Below are 20,557 nucleotides of genomic sequence, written 5' to 3' on the forward strand. Positions count from 1 at the left end.
AATCATAGATTAAGGGAGCAACAAGACAGATGTTGATTCCCCACCCCCACCCCACTTCCAGGGGCCATCCTTCAAGTGGGAAAATACAGTAACTAATATTATTTCAAGAATATGCCATTTTTTTTTTACTAAAAAGATAGAAGAATATGCCCTTTTTTTGGAAGAAAAAGATAGAAGAATATGCCATTTTATCTCCAAACAGTGGTTGATTTCTAATGTATGCATCTATGCAGCCAAGTTAAGTGCTCTTGTAAGCTTGGACTTTGAAGAACACTTTACAAAGTTTCATTTCATGCTGAATTTCAACCTCATCAGGAACAGAGCAATGGGAACTTTTTCTATATATTCCTACACACATACCTAAGTAACTAATACCTCATTTAGCAAGACCCAAAAAAATGGTACCAATCATAGCCATTTAATGCACAAAGTAATGCAGAGCATCAACTAACATTCATATTGGTGAGAATATACACAATCAAAAAAAAAATTCACCTCAATAGCAGCATCCAGTTGCAGAAGTACAGGAATAGGTGAACCAAGAGTAGGTGTAATAACTCCTGCTCTTTCTCGAGCCTTATGGTCCAATACCTCCTCCAACTTAAAAATAAGAAACTTTAACCTGCAATTACAAATGCACCTCAATGATTACATTATGACTAAAATTTGTGCACAGAAACACACATATTCACGCATTATCAATGAAAATCACATTCAGAAACAAAAATTCACAGAATCATATGGAAATTATGACAATGCTCTTTAAAAGAACAACAACAAGAATTCCCAGAAAACATTTTCCAAAAACCATTCCAACCACATAGATATCAAAAACCCACTAAGCAAAAATGACAAACATGCAAAACCCAATATGAATTCAACGATCAAGCATCATTTCCATTACCAAGAATTCTTTAAATTCAACGCAGCAGAGAACACAGCCACAATCAGCAGAGAATTCTTTTGATTAGAGCTTGAAACCCATCACAATTTTAGCAAAAAAAACCCAGAATTCAGATTCTCAATATTTCCACACCTTTTTTTTTTTTTTTTTTTTTTTTTTTTCAGAGGCAAATATTATTGATAAACAATAAAAAAATAATAGTTAAAGATCAAACAATGAAATAATAGTTAAATAAAGAAAAGATCAAGAATAGAGTGCAAGACAAACAAAGAGAAAAGAACCAAAAACCCAAAACCTAAACCCAGATAGTGGTGAAGAACAATAGAAGATCATTCAAAACCACCATTGTTAGGTACCAATTTCAAAAACCAATATATGTGAAAGACAGGGTGCGAGTTTTTTGGGTACTGATTTCCGTTGTTGACCGATATTCTCAAATTTCCGTTGTTGATTGATGTTCTCATATTTCTGTTCTTCCTTACTGGTGGTTGAGCCATGATTTGGGGTTCAAAATATCTGGGTAGATCGTTTTGTGAGAGAGAGCTCCGTCAATTTTGTGCTTCACCGTTGTTTTCTGATGAGAAGCAAAGAGAGAGGTTGTTTTTTTTTTTTTTTTTCCTAAAGAGAAGCAAGAGAGAGATGGAGTGAAGAAGAGAAAGGAAGGAAAGAGAACTAGTATTATTTTAAGTGCAAATATTCTTTGCATAAGCTACAATAGCTCTCCAAGCCTGAAGAGCTACTGTAGCAAATCTAAAAAAGAAAATTTAGAAGTAGAGAGGCTGCTGAAGGTCTTTTTTGGTGTATTTGCTCTCCAAATTAGGCTTTAGAGAGCCTATTGGAGATGCTCTTAATTTATAAATACTTTCTAAATTTATCAAAGAAAAAGAAAGAAATAAGCTATAAGTACTATATCTGTAGGGACAAGGGCCCAAAGCTATATATTGGGCCTTCAGCCTTAGCAAAGGATGTTGATTGGTCCGAGAACTAATAAACAGTAGTGAAGGTGTTAAGCTCAGAGTCCCATAAGTAACATGAAAGTGGAAAGATTGGGAAAGGTGGTCCGAGGAGGAGTGTCTCCTCAGATCAACAAATCACAGATCATATGTATATCCTATCACTTAAAGTAACCTTCTAGGAAGTTCCACTGATAGGGACATGCGTAATGAACATTCAAGAGGGATGGAGGCTCATAGATATCTTCGAAAAAGCTGCTGCCATCGCATTGAATGCTTTGCAACTAACTTTCTGGCCACATTTATGTGGAGAAGACCCCTGAACAGTGTTTCGTGGCTAGCCTAACTCACAAAGGGCCAGAGAGGGTGTTCGATAGGATAGGCACTCAAGTGATAGTCTAGATGATCAACAAATGGAGGGTGAAGATTGAGGAAGGAAAGGTACATAAAGGAAGGAACCCCTGAAGAATGGGAGATCAGGAAATGAAGAGAAAAAAATGTAGCATTAAGAACCGACTTTGTAATCAAACTTAAAAGAAATATAGTGGAACATATCTCCTTGGATCTACTAAGGACGATTTTCTTCAGCATAAAGCTATCTATTTTCATTCTTTTGTCATCTGAATTTACTTTAGTGTTTGTTTGATTCATTAAAACCCAATTTTTCAACTCATTCTTTACAAATTTATTGTTTTGAGCTTTTTGAGCTTAAGTCCATCCACCTTTTGGGCTAGGGACTTAAATCTAGTCTTTACAATTGGCGCCGTCTGTGGGGAGATTACTGGGGTGATAGTGAGTGCAACGGTGAAAGATGGTAGGATCAGGTCCCCATCAGGAAGAGTCCACGGGGTCCCAACGATAAGATCATTTCCTTAATCTTGAACGTAGGAGAGATCGAGAAGGGAGCATGCACACCACGCATACAAAGAGAAGCTACTCTCGAGTTGGAAGTCATGTCTCTCAAGACAGAATAACAGAGCCATGCAGTTGGAGATTAACCACTTAAAGAGGAAGTTGCGCAATGCACGATGAGGGCGAACCCCTTCCAACTCTATCATTTCCTCTGATCATGAAAAGGATGCTAGTTATAGACGACAGTCAAGAATCCCAACCAATGAGTCTTTCTCCTACGATGAGGAGCAATATCATAAACGTAGGTATAAGAGCTCGCCTTGTAAAGGTCTGGGAAATGATGCTATGAGCAAGGTGTTAAACTAGTTTTCCAGATCGCCCTTCATGCGCAGGATTGAAGGGGCAAGACTTCCTCGGCGATTCAATCAGCCAATATTCATAATCTACAATGGTTGAACAGATATTATAGAGCATGTGAGCCACTTCAACCAGAGAATGGTTGTCCATTCCAAGAATGAGGCCTAGATGTGCAAAGTGTTTCCATCCAGTCTAAGGCCTGTGGCAATGAGATGGTTCGATGGCTTAGGGGCGGGTTCCATAGATTCCTTTAAGGAGCTTACCCGTGCATTTGGCTCTCGCTTTATTACTTATGGCAGGGTTTCTCAGCCTTTGGATTCCCTACTGTCCTTATCCATGCGAAAAGGGTTGACCCTAAAAACATACTCAAATAGATACTGGGAGATGTACAATGAGATAGATGGTGACTTTGATGACGTGGCCATCAGCACTTTCAAGGTTGGCCTCCCAACCAAGCACGGTTTAAGGAAGTCTTTGATTGGAAAACCTGTCACCAGTGTTCGCCAACTCATGGACCGGATTGATGAGTATAAAAGGGTTGAGGAAGACCAGTAGTAGGGGAAGGAAAGGCTAAGGTTATCCCTCAGGAGAGGAGGGATTTTAGGTCGGATCGGTACAACAACAACAGACCTCTGAAAGACTTTGCTGGGCAATCGGGGTCTACCAGTACTCAGGTGGTTAACACAATGTTCCAAGAACCAGTGCACCAGGTTTTGGAGAAGATTAAGAATGAGTCATTCTTCAAATGACCAAATAAAATGGCAGGAAACTCCATGAGGCACAATCAGAGCCTTTATTGCCAATACCACCAAAACCAAGGACACACCATAGAAGATTATAGAAACTTGTAGGATCATTTGGACTAGCTGGTCCGAGAGGGAAGGTTGAAGTAGCTTTTGCATCATTCTAGTGGTTAGGGGGGCCAATCAGGGACAAAACCCCGGAAAGATGCTTCTTCAAGACCTCCTCTGGGCACGATAAATGTCATCTTCCCTGCTCTAGAGAGGACGGGGTCCTATCCCTCCAAAGTAATGTCTGTCGCTCGGCTGTCCACTGAGGACTCCAATTCTGAACCAAAGAGGGCTAGAGTGAATATCTAACCGACGTTAAGCTTTTCATATGAGGATAAGATTGGACCATATAATCTCACGATTACACTTTGGTGGTCACACTCAGGATTGGGGGATATGACATGAAGAGGGTAATGGTGGATTAGGGCAGTGATGCTGAGATCATGTACCCCAATTTGTACAAGGGTTTGAACTTGAGATCCAAGGATTTGACAGCCTACAATTCTCCTTTGGTAAGTTTTGATGGGAAAGTTGTCATTCCAAGGGACCAGATTAGACTACCCGTACAAGCTAGCACAGAAGTTATGGAAGTGGACTTCATTGTGGTGGACGCTTATTCCTCCTATACGGCCATTGTGGCCAGACCCTAACTTCATGCCTTAGGAGCCGTTTCTTTTACTTTGCACCAAAAGGTGAAATATTTGTCATGGGGTCAGATTGAAGAGATTGTTGGGAGTCAATTCACGGCTAGACAGTGCTTAGTGGCTGCCATCTTATATCAGCCTGAAGTTGAGTTTTAGGTCTCTACTGAGAGAGACTTATAGCAATAAAAAACTTCAGTGTTGCCTATCAATAGAACGACCGAAGAGGCAAAATGCAAAAATTTGGAAAAAATTGTGATGGGTGACAATCTAGAGAAATTTTTTCAGGTCGGGGTTCAGCTGCCTCCTTAAGAGAAAGAGGAGTTGATAGAGTTTCTCAGAGGAAACGTTGATGTGTTCGCAGAGAATGATTACGAGTCTCCAGGGGTGGATCCGAGCTTCATCTGTCATCATCTAAATGTTAATCCATCTGTCACCCATAAAAAGCAACTACCTCGGCGCTCATCCAAGAAGCACTCTGATGCTGTCAAAGATGAGGTGACAAAGCTTAAACAGGCTAGGGCCATTAAGGAGGTGTTTTAACTTGAGTGGCTAGCCAATATTATGGTAGTAAAGAAGAAAAATGGGAAATGGCGAGTGTGCGTAGACTTACAAATTTGAACAAAGCCTGTCCAAAAGACCTCTTCCCCATGCTTCAGATAGACTAATTGGTAGATGCAATAGTGGGCTATCCTCGGATGAGTTTCTTAGATGCCTTCTAGGGATACCATTAGATACCACTGGCCTTGGATGATCAGGAGAAGATAGCTTTTGTCACCCTTACTGGAAACTAACATTACAATGTGATGTCTTTTGGTCTAAAAAATGTGGGATCTACTTATCAAAGGATGATGACCAGGATGTTTGAGCTACAATTGTGCAAGAATATTGAAGTCTACATAGATGACATGGTGGTGAAAAGTAAGGTGGCGTTTGAGCATATACAAGACCTCGGGAGCATTTTTGAAAATCTTATGAAACATAAGCTGGGCCTTAACACTTCTAAGTGCTCTTTTGGTACGGGATCAGACAAGTTTTTGGGCTATATGGTCACTCATCGTGAAATTGAAGTCAATCTTGACCAGATTAAAGCAATTAATAACCTACAACCACCTCAAAATCCCAAGGAAGTCCAGAAACTAACAGGAATGATTGCTGTCTTGAACCGGTTCACTTCTTAGTCAGTTGATAGATGCTGACCCTTCTTCCTGTTGATGAATAAATGGAAAGGATTTGAGTGGATTGAGGAGTGTGCCTTGGCTTTTCAACAACTTAAGGAATACCTCTCTCGACCACCTATCATGTCCAGTCTTGAGGTGGATGAGGTCCTGTTTGCTTATATTGTCGTGGCCCCTCACGTGGTAAGCTTGGTAATGGTGCGGGTTGATAGTGGTATACAAATGCCAAATGCCAATTTATTATGTGAGCAAGTCACTACACAAGGTCGAGGTTCGTTATCTGCCATCGGAGAAGGAAATTTTGGCGGTAGTTCACGCTACGCGTAAGCTCCCCCACTATTTCCAATCACATACTATTGTTGTCTTAACCCAACTTCCGCTAAGATCTCTACTTTAGAGTGCTGATTACACGGGGAGGATTGCCAAGTAAGGTATGATCCTAAGAGCTTTTAATATCAAGTACATGCCTCACACCTCTGTCAAAGGTCAAATCCTCGCTAATTTGGTGGCTGAGTTTGCTGAACCCCCGTTAGAGAAAAAGGTAGAAACCCAAGGCATGGGTGGGAAATCTGTTGGCACAATCTCCCTGCAAAAACCTTCATTCTGGAAGGTATATGTTGATGGTGCAGCGAACCAACGGGGATCCAGAGTGGGGCTATCTCCTGAAAAAATCACCACTGAGAAATCATTAAGGTTGGGCTTCTCGGTCACAAATAATGAAACTGAATACGAGGCTCTACTGATGGGAATGGCCATTGTTCAAAGAATAGGCGGAAAGGCAGTAGAGATGTTCTCAGACTCAAGATTGGTCGTTGGCTAAGTAAAAGGAGAGTTAGAAGTAAGAGATGAAAGAATGCAAGGGTACTTGAGTCAAGTTAGGCATCAAAAATCAAGGCTTGAATCTTTCAACCTATTGCATATCTCTAGAAGTGGAAACACACATACTGATTCCCTAGCCACACTTGCAACCTCCTCAGCGCAAAGCTTGCCTCGGGTTATCCTTATAGAGGACTTGTACAAGCTCATAGAGGTGAAAAAAGAGGTGGTCTATGTTCACCAAGTTAAAGTAAGGCCTAACTAGATGGACCCCATGGTACTATTCTTGAATGAGGATACCTACCCGAGGAGAAATTAGAAGCTAACAAGGTACGAAGAAAGGCTCCTCAGTTCTGGCTGTCCAAGGACCAAAAATTATATAAACACTCATTTTCTGGGCCATACTTGGTATGCATACACCCCAAGGCAATAGAATTACTCCTTGAGGAGTTACATGAAGGGATTTGTGGAAGCTACACTGGGGGCAAATCTTTGTCGCACAAAGCCATCACTCAAAGCTATTGGTGGCCAAACATGCAAAAGGAAGCACAAGAATATGTGAAGAAGTATGACCAGTGCCAAAGATTCACACCAAACATGCACCAACCGGGAGGTGTCCTTAATACTTTTTCCAGCCCTTGGCCATTCACTCAGTAGGGCTTGGACATTATAGGCCTTTTCCCCAAGGCAGCAGGAAATAAGAGATACTTACTAGTCGGCACAGACTATTTCACTAAGTAGGTCAAGACTGAACGCTTGGCGAATATCAAGGATGTAGATGCCAAGAAATTTGTTTGAAAAATTATTGTCACTCGGTTTGGGGTCTCTTGTACCCTCATATCGGATAATGGCCTTTAGTTTGATAGCAAAGCCTTCAAGAGATACTGTTGTGATCTTAGAATTACAAATTGATATTCCACCCCAGCTTATCCCTAGGGAATGGACAAGCTGAAGCTATTAATAAGGTCATAGTAAACGGACTTAAGAAGAGGTTGGATGATGCGAAGGGAAAGTGGGTGGAAAAACTATCACATGTCCTGTGGACGTATCGAACCACACCTCGTAGGTCAACAAGGGAGACCTCCTTTTCGATGACTTATGGAGTCGAGGTTGTTATTCCTTTAGAGACTAGCTTCCCAACGCTGAGGACAAGCTCTTTCAATCTGAGTAATAACAACGAATTACTAGAAAAGAGCTTAGACTTTATTGAAGAAGAAGAGAGAACGCCATGGTCCAGTTGGCATTTTACCAACACAAGCTCAAGCAAGGGTATGATGTTAATGTGAAGTTAAGACCATTAGCAACTGGTGACTTGGTTTTGAGAAAGGTTCTAGGTACTGCAAAGAACCCAGCATAAGGAAAACTAGGGCCCAACTGGAAGAGGCCATATTGCATCACCTCGGTGGCTAGAATAGGAGCATATTTTCTTGATGACTTAGATGAATATATGATACCACGCCCTTAAAATGTAACCAACTTGAAAAGGTACTGTTATTAATAAAAGTTTCCTTTGTCATATTCTCATTTGTTATTTAATACATTGTACTTCCCATTAATATCTATCTAAGTGTTAAACAGAACCTTAGTCATGTCTGGCTCCTCGGACCACATGCTTTGGAAAAATTAATACTTAATGACATTGATAACGCCTTAAAATGTATACTTGTTATATATTTATGTAGGCGTTATTTCCTTATTACTATGCTTAATTTGTATAATTAAGTCATGATTTGCATTAGTCCCTATTATTTATTTTTACATAATTTCTTGAATAAGATGTCATTCATTGTGTGTAATTTTCTACTTTCAGGAAATCATTTGAGAAAGATGAGTTTACAGGAATTTGTGAGAGAATGGAGGCCAAACTAGAATTAAAATGGAGCTAAAGGACCATGCTTAAATGTCTAAGGAGGTGCAGCTGGAGTACTTGGATCATCTACCATGATTGGAAGCTTCCAATAATGAAAGAAATCAAAGAAGTAGAATTTGAAAAGGAAAAATCTGATTTGAACATTGATCAGTATTTTGGGTGTATCTCTTTCCTCAAAAATCCAATTGATACAAGGCTGGATGGGTTGGAACTATGACTTAAATATCTAAATTTTGAGTTTTTCGAAATTCTCAATTTTTGAAGACCGAAATTAACTCACAAGTTACTGTTGTAAACTTGGACGAAAATTAAAATAGTATAAGTTTTATTTTCTTTAGACACTTTTATTTTAGGGTTTCGAAAGGAGGCTATGAGAACGAATTTTGGGTAGAGAAAACCTTGTATTTTCCTTTCTCTAATGGCAGCCTAAACTCTTTGCTAGGGCTAGGGGTTATGTTTCTTCTATACGGTATGAATATTCAATGTGATTCTTTCTAGGATTTTATCAACGACATATTTGATTATTCAATTAGATTTCTTTTGATGTATTAGTTCTTCCATGCTTTCAATCATGTTTTTCTTATTGTTTAGATCAATTTCTAATAATTTTAAATAGAAATAAGGTTTTAAGTGAATGGGTTTTTCTAAAAACTTTTCTAACCTCATTATTAATCGAGGTTATCATACGTTCTTGAATTGTCTCAGTTCAACCGAATCATAAGTTTTTAATTGAATAAGAACAATCAATTATGAAATATATAATTTCTTAAATCACAAAGAATTTCATATCAATATAAAAAAACACCCCGATGCCCTGGTATTTACATTATTGATTTAAATTAGTTTTTATTATTATTCTTGTTAACAATCACCAAGCAAAAGTGTTTTTTTTCTTTACCCAAAATTTTGTTTAATTATATTGCCTTTGAATCTATCATGCTCCTTGTGGTTTGACCTCGGTATTCCGAGAATTATATTGCTATGATCTTCTGCACTTGGGAGTGAGCAAGCAAACATTTATCTAAGTATCAAACAGAACATTGGTCATGCCTAGCCCTTTGGACCACATACCTTGAGAAAATTGATATCTTTTAATGACACTTTTCTAAGTGTTAAATAGGACCTTAGTAATGCTTGACTCCAGGGACCGCATACTTTGGGTAACTTAACACTCTGCAACATCCACTTTTTCCTAAGTACTAGAATAGATCCCAGGTTACACACAATTCCTCGAATCAGTAGCTTTGAGTAAAGTTAAGGTTCTTGGATTTTATCTAAGTGTTGAGTAAAATGAGAGTTGCCTGCCTTGTTTATGTTCTACATGGTATATTGTTCATCTCTATAAGATTTTGCCTTCCCTACAGAAGGTTCAATTTTCAGTACAAGTATGTGATAATTTTCTTTATTGCTAGTGCTTGTCCAATTTATTTAAGTTATCACCAATACATTACTGTTAGCTTTTATTAAAGAAGGAGTAGCAGCAGTTCAATGCTGTGTGCAAAATTATCAAGCTTAAAGACACATAAAGGAAAAGCACATAAAGCAAAAAGTAGAGTCTTTTCATTGATCAAAATGAGGATACATTACAAACCAGTGGTGGACAACCACAACGAAAAAGATAATATAATATAAAATAAAATACAAAAAGATGAAGTAAAAAGGTCCTATGACTGTGGCTTTGCTCGGAGAGGATCTTCCTTGTGATCAGCCGTCTTGGATTTGGTATCCCCAGTTTTGGACTTGGACTGAGCATCTTTGGCCTTAGAGACCACATCCTTAATTGTGAGAGCATCCTCGGAGTGATTGGCTTCGGTCGGTGGTTGGACCCCCTTGCCTTTACCTTCATCTTCAAGCTGAGGACCCCCTATGTCATCCTCCTTATTCTTAATAACACCTGTTGAGACTTCAGCACCAGAAGAAGGAGCTTGAATGGTAGAGGGCTGCTCAGAAGGAGAAGGAGGAAGAACAGTGGGAGGAGGGAGCATGGCTAGATTTTCTCTCATATCCTCCGGAAAAAATCTATTCTCAGCGCTTCTTAATTCAGAAGTGGTAGGAACCCCTACCTAGTTGAGCGCTTCTGCCCATGTCTTGGTGTAGTTGTCCCTGCACACTCCAACCACCTTCTCAGCCAATCTCGTTTTCATGTCCAGCACCCCGCATTCATATGATGCTATCTTCTCAGCCTCAGCAGCTTCCTTAGCCACCCAAGCTGGATCCTTAGCTTTCTGCAGCTTAGCCCTAAGGTCCAAGACCAGTTGTCTCTAGGTGGCCAGTTCAATCTCAGTCATATGAAGCTGCTTGCGCTGGTCCTCGGCCTTGGTTTCCTCGCTCTTCAAAAAAGTTGTAGCACTTAGACGTGCCCTCTCCGAGGTGGTCAACTTGTTGGCCAACTTCATTTGCTTTTGCTTGAGGGCCCCTAGGGACTTCTCAACCTCAGCACGAGAATGGGCCTCAGCCCTAGCCTCATTGCGGGTGTCCCAGACCTACTCCTCGACCACAAAAACTTGTTGGGTGACCTGCATAAAAATCACAAAGGAATCCTATTAGTAAAAATAAAAAATAAAAATAAAAAGAGAGAGAAAGAGTGAAAGACTAACTCAGCATTTAATTCGAAGATTTGTTAGATTACTTACCATGGCGAGGTCCCTCTTTAGGGACAGGAAGAGGTCAGGCTGCTTGAAGCACCTAAGAGCATCCATATCTATGGGCAGGAGAAGAGGCTGCTTTAGGGCTTCAGCAATATAGCCTGAATGCCCTCCTTGGAAGCTCCAAACTGAAGCATCCTAAGGGATGGGAGTGTTGTCCAGCTCCAGCCGGGAAGCCCAAGTGCGCTATGGTCGGCGCACCTATACCCCTAGGGAGTCCTCTTTGCTCTCCACCGAAGTCTCCCTTTGTTTATCTTTTATTGGTTTTTTGCTGTTTCGGCTCCTTCGGTGGGGCAATCTCCCCTTCCTCGATCTCCTTCCCCTTCCTCTTCTTCTTCTACAAATTTGGGTCAGGGTGCAGGCTGAGGGGGGAAAGGAGAGGGGGAAGGGGAGGATTAGGAGGAAGTTGGATCTTTGGAGCATCCTTGGTTGATGATAACCCCTTTCTCCCAACCACTAAATCTTTAAGGTTCCTCCTCGGATTTAAGGCCATCTAGCTAGTATCAACTCGAGCAACCACGAATCTGGGAGAATGAGCCGCAAAGGATTTATCAAATTCCGCCTCCGAATATGAGAGCTTCATAGGCCTTCCTAGCACCTCTCCTTCTTCAAAGTGAAATTGGTCAATCTCGACCTCAGGAGATAGACGTGAGGAAGCTGTTGCCTCCCTCAGAACAGCTACTTCTCCTGGGGAACATTGAAGGGGAAGTTCAACTTGAGGGAGGTCTTCCCGAGCCAAGAAATCGGGCCATGATATGTCTATCCAGTGGATTCTAGGATCGCCTGCCCTTATTGCTTGGCCCATGTCTTGGAATGTGTTTGACAAGGGTTGGAAGTCCAATATTAAGTGGACAGCTAGCAGTTGTCCGTCTTCACTCACAAAAATCTCGGACCGCAGCACCTTATTGAGAGCTGCGACGTTGACAAGACTAAGTCTGGGAGCAACGTGCCCTTTATCTGCAAAAACATCCGAGGAGTAAACCATGGTCAGATTAACAAAATCCATCATCGAAGTAAAACAAAGTGTTAGAAAGAAAAGATGGTAAAGCTAAAGGGGCTAAATCCCATGCCGAGGGACCTAAACCTGGGGTACCCCACCTGGATCTCCCTCCCGACTTGGGCAACGAAAACCGTTGTGCCATTCCTTAAAGGCAATCAGGTAGTCATCCTTTATGCCTTTGTTAGACTTAGGAAGACACGATATCAATTCAACAATGTCGGACCAAGACTTGAGGTAATATCCCGTGTCGAAGAGCTTATGGCACTCATACATATGAATGACATCATGCCATATGAGTCTCAGGCCCATTTGCTCGTTAAGAGCGTCTACGCTACCCAAGACCCTAAATAGGTTTGGGTTGCACTGATGGGGAGTGAACCTATGGTTGATCAGATAGTCTGGGGTCACCCTACCCACGAGAAGTGTCATTCCTTCTTCTATGAAAGCGATCATAAGAATGGCAACCTCCCTTTCCTCCCTGTGTGTGACTATTTGATCTGGAGCACAATACCGTAAGGCTACTCCCTGCGGAATGTGATACTTAGCTCTAAAACCCTCTATACCCATTGAAGAATCTACAAGGTGTTTGAACCTACTTATCTAAGCGAACTAAAGAGATGTGAAAGAAATTTTCAAGGGAAAGAAACAAAGAATAGAAGGCTGAAGAGAAAATAACCTAGAAAAAAGGAAACTTACAAGAATGAGTACGTTAGTTGCTTCTGATACTTTTTGGAGGTTTGAATTTTTCAAAGAAAGAGACTTGGTGACTTTAGAAATCTAGGAAGCCTTGAAGGTTTAAGAGCTAGGAATCTCTCGAAAGCTTGAGAACTTGTGAAATGAGGAAAAATGATTTCCCTGGGTGCTTTATATAGGGGATGTAATTAAGTGGGAGTTATCCCACTCAAAATTCAAGGAGAAATGTCAACCATAGGATTTGTCTCACCATTGGATACGGGGAACAAAGCACAGCCTGAAGCAATTAATGACTCATTGCAGACTTTGAAACGTTAGTAACAGTTATGGGATGCGCAAAACGGTATTCCCACACATATAAACTAGAGAATTTAATGATCATAACTCTTAATAAATCAAAACCCCACTTTTTCTCCTTGGATAAGAGGGAAAAATCGGAGTTTTGAGGGACAAGGATCCAAAACTATATATTGGGCCGAGGATGTTGATTGGTTCGATGACTAATAAACAGTAGTGAGGGTGTTAAGCTCAGAGTCTCATAAGTAACATGGAAGTGGAAAGATTGAGAAAGATGGTCCGAGGAAGAGTGTCTCCTCGGATCAACGAAGCACAGATCAAATGTATATCCTATCACTTAAAGTGACCTTCCAAGAAGTTTCACTAATAGGGATGTGCGTTATGAACCTCCAAGAGGGATGGAGGCTCAGAAATATCTTGAGAAAAACTGTTGTCTCTGCATTGAATGTTCTGCGGCTAACTTTCTGACTGCGTTTATGTGGAGAAGACCCCTGAACAGCGTTGCTTGGCTATCCCAACTCATAAAGGGCCAAAGAGGGTGTCCGATGGGATAGGCACTCAAGTGATAGTCTAGATGATCAACAAATGGAGGGTGAAGATCGAGGAAGGAGAGGTACATAAGGGAAGGAACCCCTGAGGAATGGGAGATCGAGAAACAAAGAGAAAATTATTGTGGCATTAAGAACCGGCTTTGTAATCAAACCTAAAAGAAATATATAAGAACAGATCTAATTGGATTTTACCGAGGACGATTTTCTTCAGCATAAACCTGTCTATTTTCATTCTCTTGTCATCTGAATTTACTTTAGTGTTTGTCTGATTCATTAAAACCCAGTTTTTCAATCCATTCTCTACAAATTCATTGTTTTGGGCTTTTTGGGCTTAATTCCATCCATCTTTTGGGGTAGGGACTCAAATTTGGTCCTTACAATATCCATGTCACTATGTATGCTTATGAATATGTTGGGGTATAGTATTCATTTTTCATATTAATGTGTTTAAATTATGAAGTTAACAACAACAACAAAAATACATAAATTTTTTATATGAGATAAAGGCTAAAAAGAGATGTATGGTATATAATAGGCTGGTTGGGTTGAGTCTTGATGGTTTTTATTTTTTAACAAAAGTTCAACACACTACCTTTTTTTAAAATAAATTTATTTTTTACATCTAGGATTCTAGATCTCTTCGAATATCTAATTATTCATTGGGTATTATATGCAATCCTCCATCCTACACACACTAGGTTATTACAGGAAGGAAGGTTTTTAAAGAAACTTACCCATGTGTGTGTTACAAATACTTAGTATTCTCAGAAGAAAAAATATTAGATTAATTTCACATTGGAAAATGAGTGTAAATTAAAGAGGTTTAAAGCTTGTGCTATGTATTCAAGATTTAGGCCCTTTTGGAAATACACCACTGTAAGTTAATTTCTTTAAAAATCTTCTTCCATCTCCCCGTGTGTGTGTGTGTGTGTGTGTGTGTGTGTGTGTGTGTGTGTGTGTGTTACAAATACTTAGTATTCTCAAAAAAAAAAAAAAATGTTATTATAGGAAGAAATCTCATGAGGTGACTCAAAGATGTTAGCAAGATATTTCAAACCCATGATCTCATGGATATCATAAGGCCTTAAAAACCACTTAGTCAACCCCTTAAGGTTAACTCGCTATGTTAATAGTTGAACCCACATAACCTGCTTGGAAATTAATATAGTGGGTCATATAGTTTGGACGGGTGGAACATGGCTGTTGCCCATGCCTATGGATGATTTATAAATTGTTAAATGAGATAGAGTTTATCTATTCTCCTCTATTGTTAGGATACTAGGATTTGACTCTAGAGTGGAATTCTATACGGATTTTAAGGACAAAATTGGCCTTTGCCCCTTTCGGGCAAATTATATAGCCTTATGCCCCCCCCTTCCCAAACTAATTAAGGAAATGTCATTATTTTGAAACTTGACTTACTCAAAATTGAGTTAAGCTCTATAGTGACGTTTTTAAGGACATATAGTGGCGTTCTTTTAACTCGACTTCCATGAAATCGAGTTATAGGTAAAAAGATTGCCTATAACTCAATTTCATGAAGGTCAAGTTAAAAAAATGTCACTATAGGTCCTTAAAACGTCACTATAGGTCCTTAAAAACGTCACTATAGGGCTCCAGAATTTTTTTTTTATTTTTTTTTAAACTTGATTTTGAGTAAATCGAGTTTCAAAAGAGGTACATTTTCCTAATTCGTTTGGGAATGGGGGTATAAGGCTATATAATTTGCCCAAAAATGACAAAGGGCAATTTTGTCCCAGATTTTAATATGTTATGGGGATTTCAATATAAAGCCAATACTACTATTTGGCAAAGTTTAAATTAATTGACTAATACAGTTTTGTCCATATTAGTTGATTATCTAGGAAAGAATAAATTTGAGTATAGAATAATGTTGGAAAGAATATATATCTCTATTCTACTTGTCAACTCATATTAATAAAATCTACTTTAATAAATATGAAAATTATGAAATTGAGACGTCATGCATAAACTTTATGCGATTATATTACTTAAAATTTTAAGGTGTGAGAAGAAAACAACAGCTTATATAGAAATTAAAAAAAAAAATATATATATATATATATATATTAGAAGAAAACAACAGCTTATATAGAAATTAAAAAAAAAAATATATATATATATATATATATTAGAGAGAGAAGACAACAACAGCTTTAACTAAACTCATAATGTTTAAATAACTAGTTATACTGGACATAATCTTCGGATAAAATATGGCCTATTTATTTGTATAGAAGAAGGAGATGAAAAGAAAAATAAAAGTATTCCTATTGAACAGTTTTTAATTTTTGGCTCACAAGTTCATCACCCTTACGTATCAATGAGCTTGCTCTCCTTAATCTTTCCCTCCCAAATTTTTTTTAGATCATTACTACTATAAGTTGAGAAATACCAAGGAAATTAATATGTAATTGTTCCACAGTCATTATCATTTAATATAAAGTTTTGGAAAGAATATGTCATGAAAATTAATGATATGACGTCCTCAATGAAATAGCTAAATTTATAGACATTTGTGGCTATTCATGGCCTGAAAATTGTACCTACAATTCTACGGTTCTTGATGATTTCGGGAAGCCAATTGACGGATATACTTGGGTAGTTCGAATCTAGAAAAAGTAAAATAAAATTCCGACTTCTTTGGAGAATTTTTTAGGTACTTTAAGTGGACACTTCAGTCATTGTTAACCATTGAATCCATTGCACAAGTTAAAAGGTATTATTTGTTTGATGCTTATTTAGAGGTTTTAAAAAAAAAAAATTTATTAGTTTATTAGTTTTAGTAATTTTTTTAGAGTGTAGACTTACATTTATCATTTTTTTTTAGAGTTTGAATTTGAATACATGATTCATGGTCTAAGAGTGTATTAGTATAATAATCTTAGTATATATATTCTTAACTACAACCACCTTTAATATTATATTTTTGTTGGATTAGGTAATTGTAAATTGGAAGAGCTATTCTTTGTAAAAGTGTTAGTTCACAACACTTTTATAACAAATCCTATGTGGTAAATTGTTATTGATTCTAATTTGAATTCATAACTTTTTTTTTTGTTTACCAGTAACAACCAATAACAATCTGCCACTTAAAATTTATTATGAAAGTGTTATGGAAATGTTATGGAAATAATATTTCTCTTCTTTTTAATAAATAGAATTTTTTTTGTATGATTGAGAAAATTGAAAAATTATAAAATATATGGAAGTGCAATAATGCCTTACGATCTCTTCTTTGACATAAGGACAACATTTGGTTACAAACTTGATTATAGCTAATAGCTATAACATTGCTCAATTCCTTTATAATAACTATATATTTTAAAAAATCTAACTGTTAGATTGCATGTTTTTTTCGTTCATAACACGCGTATCAAATTTTGTGACAATTGGATGTTATTTGCTATTCAATTCATAAACATATATTTTATGCATAATTTTATATTATAAAAATTTGAAATTTAAACATTTGATTAATGAAACAGTTAATTATTCCTTAATCTACTAAAACTTATAAGCATGAGAGATATAAGAAGAAAATTTTGGTTTTATGACTTTTATCTAATGGTGGATTTTTTAAAATTCATATGCAACAAAAAGATATTGAGTGAAGTTGTAGTCGTTGGTTACAACCAAATTTGTAGTTAAACTTTGTCTTTTACACAAAAGGTAATGTTAAAGTCCCAAACTATTTTACAACATATGAGAAGGTGAAGTATGAAATTATTGTATTTCTAAAATATTGTATAATTACTCAAAGATGGATACATAATCTATCTATCTATATATATATATATATATAACTAAAACCTCTAAAACTCCCACAATTTTTCACGTCAGCACAATATTTAAATTATTTAACTTTTATTTACCCCATACGTTGCCTAGATAGAGTTGGAAAGCAAAAATTATTCACATACTTTGCCTAAAAATAGTTGGAAACCAATAGGTTGACCAAAGTAGACTTGAAAACTGATTACAACTCAACAAATTATCCACCGTCCTACAACTATAAATATATATATATATATATATAACAACAATGTACAAGCTGAAAAAGAATGAAGAGCCATGATAATTGAAAGAGCTATATTTTAGATTTTTATTTTTGGCTTTTGCTTTTGCCACTACTAATAGAATTAGACATACAATGAAGTTGATGTGGCTGGCTGTTGCTAACATGCTAAAAGCTCAAACATGGCTCCATGCAACCATATAGTACCTATGGTATTCTTTTTTCATAGTTTAATTTAGTTGTTTTAGATGCTGTGGTATTGAATTACTCTTTGCCTCAAGTCTCGCATCTTAAGCTTGGTACTTTTTTTTTTGTCAATTACATTATTATTATTTTTTTAATCTACGTTCTTTTAGAGTTTACACTGGTAAAAGTTATTGCTTTATATATTTTTTTAAAAAACAACTATTTTCCACAATTATCATTTTATTTAAATAAAATTATTTTTGTTTAGTCCAAACTTAATAAAGAATGAAACTCTGTTTCTCTAATAAGTCTAACTTAAATTCAAACTCATCATTATCATTTTTTTTAAACAAAATTATTTTTGTTTAATCCAAACTTAGCAAGAAGTGAAACTTTATCTTTCTAATAAATCCAACTTAAACTCAAACTCAAATATTAATAATTTATTTTCAAATTTGTTAGGTTAATCATGAACACTATAAAAGCAGAACAAACCCCAATATATATATATATATATATATATATATATATATTTTAAGCTAAGTAGAGGTATGAGCTCTTCTTATGCTATTTTCTTCTCCTTTACTTTGTTAAAAAAAAAAAAAAATTTATTTTATGGTTTTTCATGTATTTTTTAAAAAGTAATTTTCATATATGAATCACCTTTAACAGTTTTTTACAAGATAAAAAAGCTTGCAATAATTGAAATTATTCTTTTGAATGTAACCCATCTTTCTCTTATATTTCTCTATTGTTTAATCATATATATTTTGTTTTGTTTCAATAATTTCTAAGCAGTGAATTATTTGATTCTTTAATATTTTTTGGTCTTTCAGAAGTTTTAATATCTAAATTTTTGAGTTTTTTTTTTTTTTTTTTTTGTAGTATCTGAAATTGTTTGACACGTTCAAGCAATGGCTTCTTTATCAAATTTTAACACCAATTGAAGTCATACAAGAGTAAATCATGCAATAATATATTTTCTTAAATTTTTATAAAATTATTTTAGTCTACCTCACAAATAAGTAAGTTCCCTTGCATGGTACGAGTTAGCAACTAGTAGAAATATATAGCTAAAATTAAAATTTTCACTTTTGTTTTCTATTGGACTATATTAACTCGATTATATGACCATTTGAGATTTCAAAGAAGTGGACATTGACTACTTCTATTTCATTTACCAAATTACCTAGTTACCAATACTACTATTTTTTGGTACGAGCAATGTTAAGAATATGTGAATGTTATCTTTAGGGGCATTTTGTAGTTGTATTCTAGTTATGTAATATATTATAAATCTGTTTAAAAAATTCTATATACTAATTTTGCGTTTGTGTGTTCTAATAAGTATTACTTTTTCCTCAACCAAAAAAAAAAAAAAAAAGAAGTGGACATCGACTACTTCTACTTCATTTACGAAATTACCTAGTTACCCATATTACTATTTTTTGGTACGACAATATGTGAATGTGATTTTTAGGGTCATTTTCAAGAACACGAAAATGTGGATACTAAGTGCCTCTATTATATATAAATATATAGAAATTTAGGTCCCATTAATTGTTTCAGTGTAAACATTTTCTAAAAAATGTATTCCTTAATTTTTGGGTGTTTTAAGACGTACGGCTTAAAAATTAAGACAAACTGAAATCGTTTTTGCTAACTAGGAAAAACAATCTGACTCTCTTTTGAGGTTGAAAATGTGTTAGGTTTTAAAGATGTAGGATTTTATGTATTTAGAACTCTAATTTGTATTGTTGGCAAACCATGATTAAAACAGGTTGTTTAGTCTTGTTTAGGCTTGCTCAAAGTTGGGTCTTTCATGTAAAGTTGGAATCAAGAGGCTGCAGATGCATTGGTGCATTTCGGCCTGGCTCGATCGATCAAAAGAAAGACTCGATCGATCGAATCTCGGGCAGAATGTTTTTCTGCCGAATTTTCCAGCTCAGCCCTAACTCATTAAACGTTTTGGGTTTTCTGTTTTTACCCTAGGTATATAAAGAAAAACCCTAGCCACGTTTTTAGAGTTGCTCCAGTTGTATTGTTGCTCATACTTTGCTGTTTTGTGTAAATCTCTTACGAGATCTAGAGAAGTTTTCCTTTACACAAAGCTTAGGGTTTTCAAGGTAGAGATTACTTCAACATCTTGATGATCAACTCGGTTGCTACCATTGAAGTTTAAAGAAAATCAAGCGTGGGTTCTTGTAGTTGATTGGAGAATCCAAGAAAGAAGGAGTCCGTGGGTTCGGAGCTTGCACGTGGTCGTGTCAGTACTAGTGGGTAGCATTAGGAAGTCAAGCAGGGAGCTTGTAAGTCCTTTTGTATGAACTTCGATTATTTCGCATAGTGGATTCAGGTTTACCTTGAGGATAGCTAGGTCAAATTTTCCCCAGGTTTTTACCATGTGATTTTCTGGGTGATCATATCATTGTGTCTTTTATATTTCCGCTGCTTTATACTTTTGATATGATTGTATGTTTGTGATAACCTAGAATTGCTTAAACTGACTAAGTTAATCACTTGGCTAATTAACTAGGTTAATCTGGTTGTTTTAAGGGGTTTAAAACCGTTCAATGGCTCTTAAGTCAATTGATGATGTTGATGTTGGTAGATTTGATGATGAGCTCTCTACTACAGAGATTGCATACATTGCCAAGAACTTTAGAAACTTTCTTAGGAATAACAATAGAAAGGCAAAAGGTACAGACACTGTTGAACTTAGAAACTTTAGGAAGAATGATCCCACTAAGGTTAATAATTTTGAAAAACCTAGAGAAAAATTTG

Source organism: Quercus suber, unplaced genomic scaffold (genome assembly GCF_002906115.3).
Source record: "Quercus suber isolate HL8 unplaced genomic scaffold, Cork oak 2.0 scaffold_219, whole genome shotgun sequence".
In the NCBI taxonomy this organism is placed as follows: domain Eukaryota; kingdom Viridiplantae; phylum Streptophyta; class Magnoliopsida; order Fagales; family Fagaceae; genus Quercus; species Quercus suber.